The sequence below is a fragment of the Elephantulus edwardii genome, unplaced genomic scaffold (assembly GCF_000299155.1).
Source record: "Elephantulus edwardii isolate Elephantulus edwardi_28Jun2011 unplaced genomic scaffold, EleEdw1.0 scaffold00274, whole genome shotgun sequence".
Taxonomy (NCBI): Eukaryota; Metazoa; Chordata; class Mammalia; order Macroscelidea; family Macroscelididae; genus Elephantulus; species Elephantulus edwardii.
The window spans coordinates 281,233-286,395 of record NW_006400024.1 but is presented as its reverse complement, the minus strand read 5'-3'; the positions used below and the strand labels follow the sequence as shown (position 1 = coordinate 286,395).

Sequence of the window (5,163 nt, the reverse complement as noted above, 5' to 3'; positions counted from 1 at the left end):
TCTTATTAAATTGATTATTTTGCTGCAAGACTGTTGCTTTACTGTAAAAAATAAAACAAAACAAAACAAAACCCACACAAAAAATCCCACCAGAAAAGGCTGTATATGGCAAAATTACAATAGTATAATTCTCTAACTGACACTGTTCAGCTGGAAAAAACTTATCATTTCTTGTAGAAAGGTCAATGACTATAGATCTGTGGGTCTTCTGGTGACTATGAGTCGTAGCTGCCTGGATGACATCTAGCAACAATGTCACCACAGTATGGCAAACTAACAGATGTGTGGTGGCTTCCTTATCTAGTCTAGAAAATCTCCTAACAGTGACAATGGGCAAATAGTGCAGCCGACTCTGAAATCCTATTCCTGACTTAGCTTTCTGTGTATAAGTTTTGTCGGGCACCTGATATATCTCCTCTCTTAAGAAATGAGGACAGGAGTCTTGAGAGGAGAAAACTGCATTATAATCCCCCATAAAATGCTTCGGCTCACCGAACAGCAAATGATTCAGTCACTACTGCCAATTCTCTGTCAATATTCGTAAGTAATTTATAGCTACCAAGTGCCCAGAGCAACACTAAGGTGTAACAATTTCTATAAGAGAATTCTTCTTCAATATCTCAGTTATTTTGCTTTCATGATAATACAAATCTAATTTTTAGTTCAGCCTTGCTCTAAATATTTTTTCTATATGTTTCTTCCACGTACAAAAAGAAAAGGAGGAGAAATATCATATGAGCAACTCATTTGATCAAATAAGATTAATTTTAGTTTAATGACTTAATCATTAACCAGTTTTTTGATAACCAATTACGATGTTGGCCAAGAATATTTAAATGCCGTATATTGGCAGTACAGGTTAGTTGTATAGGGTTTTCAGAGGCCTGCCATTTCAGAAGTGGGTGGCCAATCCTTCTTCCTAGTCTGTCTTTATGTGAATGTTCAGATTTAGAGAAGTATCAGACAGACCAGCAAGTTAAAGGTATATCCCTTATTGTGGAGCTAACTTTAGTGTCAGTGTTGTCCCTGCCTTTCTCACACGCGTCTTTACCCACTTATTTCCCTGATACCCCATCCAAGGAGGATAGAAGGAGAATTGATGGCTTTGAGCTGTGGTGCTGGAGAAGAGTATTGAGAATACCATGGACTGCTAGGAAAACAAACAGATTCGTCCTGGAGAGGGTTAGCCATGGACTGAAGTGTTCACTGCCTGTGTGTGACCTTCCTTATGGTCAAAGGTACATGAAAACCTGGCTCTTTTCTTGCCTCCCCTGATCGCACTAATTGACTTGAACTCAAAGAGAAAGATCACGATCACTGTTGTGATCATTGCGTAAATCACAAGCACAAAGATGCATTGATGATTAATAATGTAATACTTTTTATTGAATCAGGAAAAGTAACTCTTTTAATATGTTAATATGCTTTTTATTTACATATAGCTTATAGAGAATTTCAGCTTTAATAGTATCTACCTAGTGCCCAGTCCTCTTGAATGAAAGGCCTGAGCACTGTTCATAGAGTTTCCGGAGACAAGCCGTGTCTGAAGTGGATGCCACTCCTGCTTCCATGCCTGTTTTAATCAGGGAGCTCCACCAAACACTGCCCACCATGGGTAACCATTGTTTCATTTGACACATCAGTGTCATGGTGTTCAGCATCACAGCAACCACGAGTTACCTCTGTACAGCAAGTAGACAGAACAGTGCTGTACCACCTAGAAGAAATGTTTGTCTCTCTGGAGAATAAGGTGCATTTGATACAGGCCATGGTCTTTGCAATCGGTTATTATGTGTCAGAGAGCTGGACAATGACTAGGGACGATAGAAGTAGAGTTGATGCCTTTGTGTTGTGGTGCTGGAGAAGAGTATTGAACATACCATGGACTGCTAAGAGAATGAACAGGTTCATCCTAGAGAGGGTTAAACCAGACAGCTCCTTGGAGGCAAGGATTCTGAGTCTCCAACATACTTTGGAGATGTTGCAAGGAGGGAGCGGTCCTTGGAGAGGGACATCATGATTGGGAGGGTGGAGGGACAGCGAAGGAGGGGAAGACCCTCTATGAGGTGGATTGATTCAGTGACTGGGGTAATCGGGATAGGTATGTTGGAGACAGAGAGATTGACACAGGATAGGGCAGGGTTTAGGGCTGTTGTATATAGGATTGCTGTGAGACACAGGTGACCCGACAGCACATAACAACAGCAAGAACAACAACTATGTAGGTTAACAGTGAGTTGGAACCTGAAGTCCTGGCGGCAATGTGCATAACAGGTCCAGCTGTTAATGGAAAGGCCAGTGATTCCGATCTGGCCGCTCTGCCTTGGGAAAGAGATGGACAACATCCTGCTGTAAACATATCCCGTCAGCAGCCCAGTGGGGGCTCCTTGCGAGCCTCACTCACCTGGACTGCAGTTTGGTGGATGCGCTGGAGCTGCCCCGAGGACATGTTAGCGACACTGAGATTTCTTCTTGGCCGGCTTTCCTGATCATTCTCTCTTTGATTCGGGTTCACGTAAGACAGCCAGCCTTCCTCATTCATGTTTCACCTGATGGGTGGCACATGGAAGTGGCCTCAGGTGGTAAAACCTTATAGTCTGTGGAGAAAGGAAGTACCATGCTGCGGTTTCTCTTGACACCATCTCTTCATCTAAGTCTTACCATGAGCAAATTTCTTTTCTGTATTTTAAAAGAAGCAGCTTTAATGGTGTAGTTCATTACATGTGGCACCGACAACCCGAAGGTCAGCAGTTCTAATTCACCGGCTGCTCTAGAAGAAAGGACAGCCTCCTTTCATAAAGTTGCCCACAATCAGAGTCCTGTGGAGGGTCGCCAGGTGTCAGAATTGACTCAAAGGCAACGGTGATCTTCACTCGGTGCAAGCAAGTGAAGTTATCTGCTTGCTGCACTTTTTAAATGAATCATCCGCCAATCCTGATGCCACATTCTTCTCCATAAACATTAGCTTCTCATATTATTATACAGATTTTTTAAAAAATTAAAAATTAATTTTAATGAAAGTTTACAGAGACTTAGAGTTTCATTTCATTCATTGTTGCACTTTTCTCCCTGCCTACCCCCTCCCCCACCTCATGCAGATTTCTGATCCCATCCTTTCAGGTTTCATGGTGCTGGGTACAGCTTAGTCACAAATTCCCTTCCTAGAACATTCTTCTAGGTGGTATAGCCCTAGTCGGTCCATTTGTACAGAGGTAACTCCTGGTTGCTGTGAAGCTAAACACTGTGACACCGATGTGCCAGATGTGATAATGGTCACCCATGGTGGACAGTACTTGATGGAGCTTCCCGATGAAAACAAACTTGGAAGAGTAGTGACATCCACTCCCGAATTAGCTTGCCTCTGAAAACTACGAACTTGGAGAGATGATGAAAGTCATACAAATGCTCAGGTCTTTGTTCATAGGGTCGCTATGACTCAACAGCACTTAACAACAGGAACAACAACAAACCTACTCACTTCTTACATGAAACCTGCATTTATGACGGGTTTTGTGCACTATAATATCTTACGGGTTTTATTAATGCTCCCCCAAATATTTTTTAAATGCCCCACATCTCAGCGAATCTTCAAATAACAATCTTCAAGAGGCACTTTCTCAGCACCTCCCACGTGAAGTGTTTAGAAGGCGTTTCTGTTGCAGCGACTGAAGAGGGTAATTTAAAACCAGACCAGAATTTCTAGTGGTGGTTTGTGTTCTGTGCAAACTCACTTCTGAGGAGACCAACGTGTCTTCTCTTTGAAGAGGAATCTTCAAGTGCTGCGATGAAAGGATGCTTTCTAGTTGACCCCCAAGTAATCAGGGCTTCTAATTGCCTGGCTCCTCCAACCCTTTCCATTTCATGTGCTATTGAAAAACCACTTCATACTCATTACCAAAGCTTGTCAACGTCTCCTCTTCATACAGAATGCCGGGGATGCCTTTGAAAAGCTTTTATGAAAATCCTTTAAACTCTGAGTATCAGGGAGGTAAATCTTGGTGTGTAAATGGAACAGAAGTGAAAATGTTTGCTGTATCCATTACAAGGTTAGATAAGAAGATTTTAAACAAAATTTCAAGGGAGAAAATGCTACCCACATTAAGATTTTAGGGATGAGACTGTAAATCCCTTTTATTCATGAAAGGTGTGTATGAAATTCTACTGTGAAAATTATTTTCTAATCCAACAGATGGTGGCCCTGTCACTGTGACAATTTGGATCTTATCCTTTGCCTCACGTAACTCAAATTTAATAAGAGATTATCTGTGTGCATATGAACATCACAGATTTAACTTCAAATATACCATGAAATTTAGTTACAAACATACCAAATATGTTGGTAGGAGAGGCTATTCCTTGGAATGGAACAGCATGCTTGGACAGGTGAAGGGTCAGCAAAGACAGGAAGACCCTCAATGAGACAGGTGGATACGGGGACTGCAGTGATGGGATTGAGTGAGGGGGATGATGGCGATGGTGCAAGACAGCATTCAGATCTGTTGTTGATGAATTACGCTCTACTGACAGCCTCTAGAGCAACCTCAAATATAATTAGTCATGCTTGAAAAGAAGCACTTTATAACCAGGTAAATGCCACCAGATGGATGTCGATGTATCCACGTGACACCTGGCCCTGCTCTAGGATGACGTTTGTGTGAGTTGTTGCTGTTGTTGATTGTCATCGTCGAATTGAGCACGACTCATAGCCACACTATGAACAAAAGACCTAATACCTTTCCATAGCTATCATCGGTTCTCCACGTTCATAGAGTTTCCAGAGGCGTGTGGTTTAGGAAGTGAATGCCCCGCCTGCTTCCAAACATGTTTTACAACTGGAAGCTCCACCAAACACTGTCCATATTGGGAAACAATTATGGTATTTGATACCTCAATGGCACAAGGTTCGGCGTCATAGCAAACACAGATTACTTCACACAGCACATTGACAGAGTGATGTACAAAGTGGAAGAACGTTCCTCCAGATATAACAGCACTGGTGTCACTTACCAGTGGGTAAGTGTCACCAAGTTGAGTATGACTCATAGCGACCCTTGCACAAGAAACCTGAACTCTCTTCTATAATTAACATAAGTTCTGTACATTTATAGAATTTATAGAGTTTCCAGAGGCATCTAGTTTAGGAAGTGGGTGCCACTGCTGCTT

General features: G+C 42.1%; 1 pseudogene; it reads right to left on the bottom strand.

Annotated features, from left to right (window-relative positions):
• Positions 1 to 2,449, bottom strand: part of LOC102859535 — a 68,950-nt pseudogene extending 66,501 nt beyond the window's left edge.
• Between the last annotated feature and the right edge of the window lie 2,714 nt (positions 2,450 to 5,163).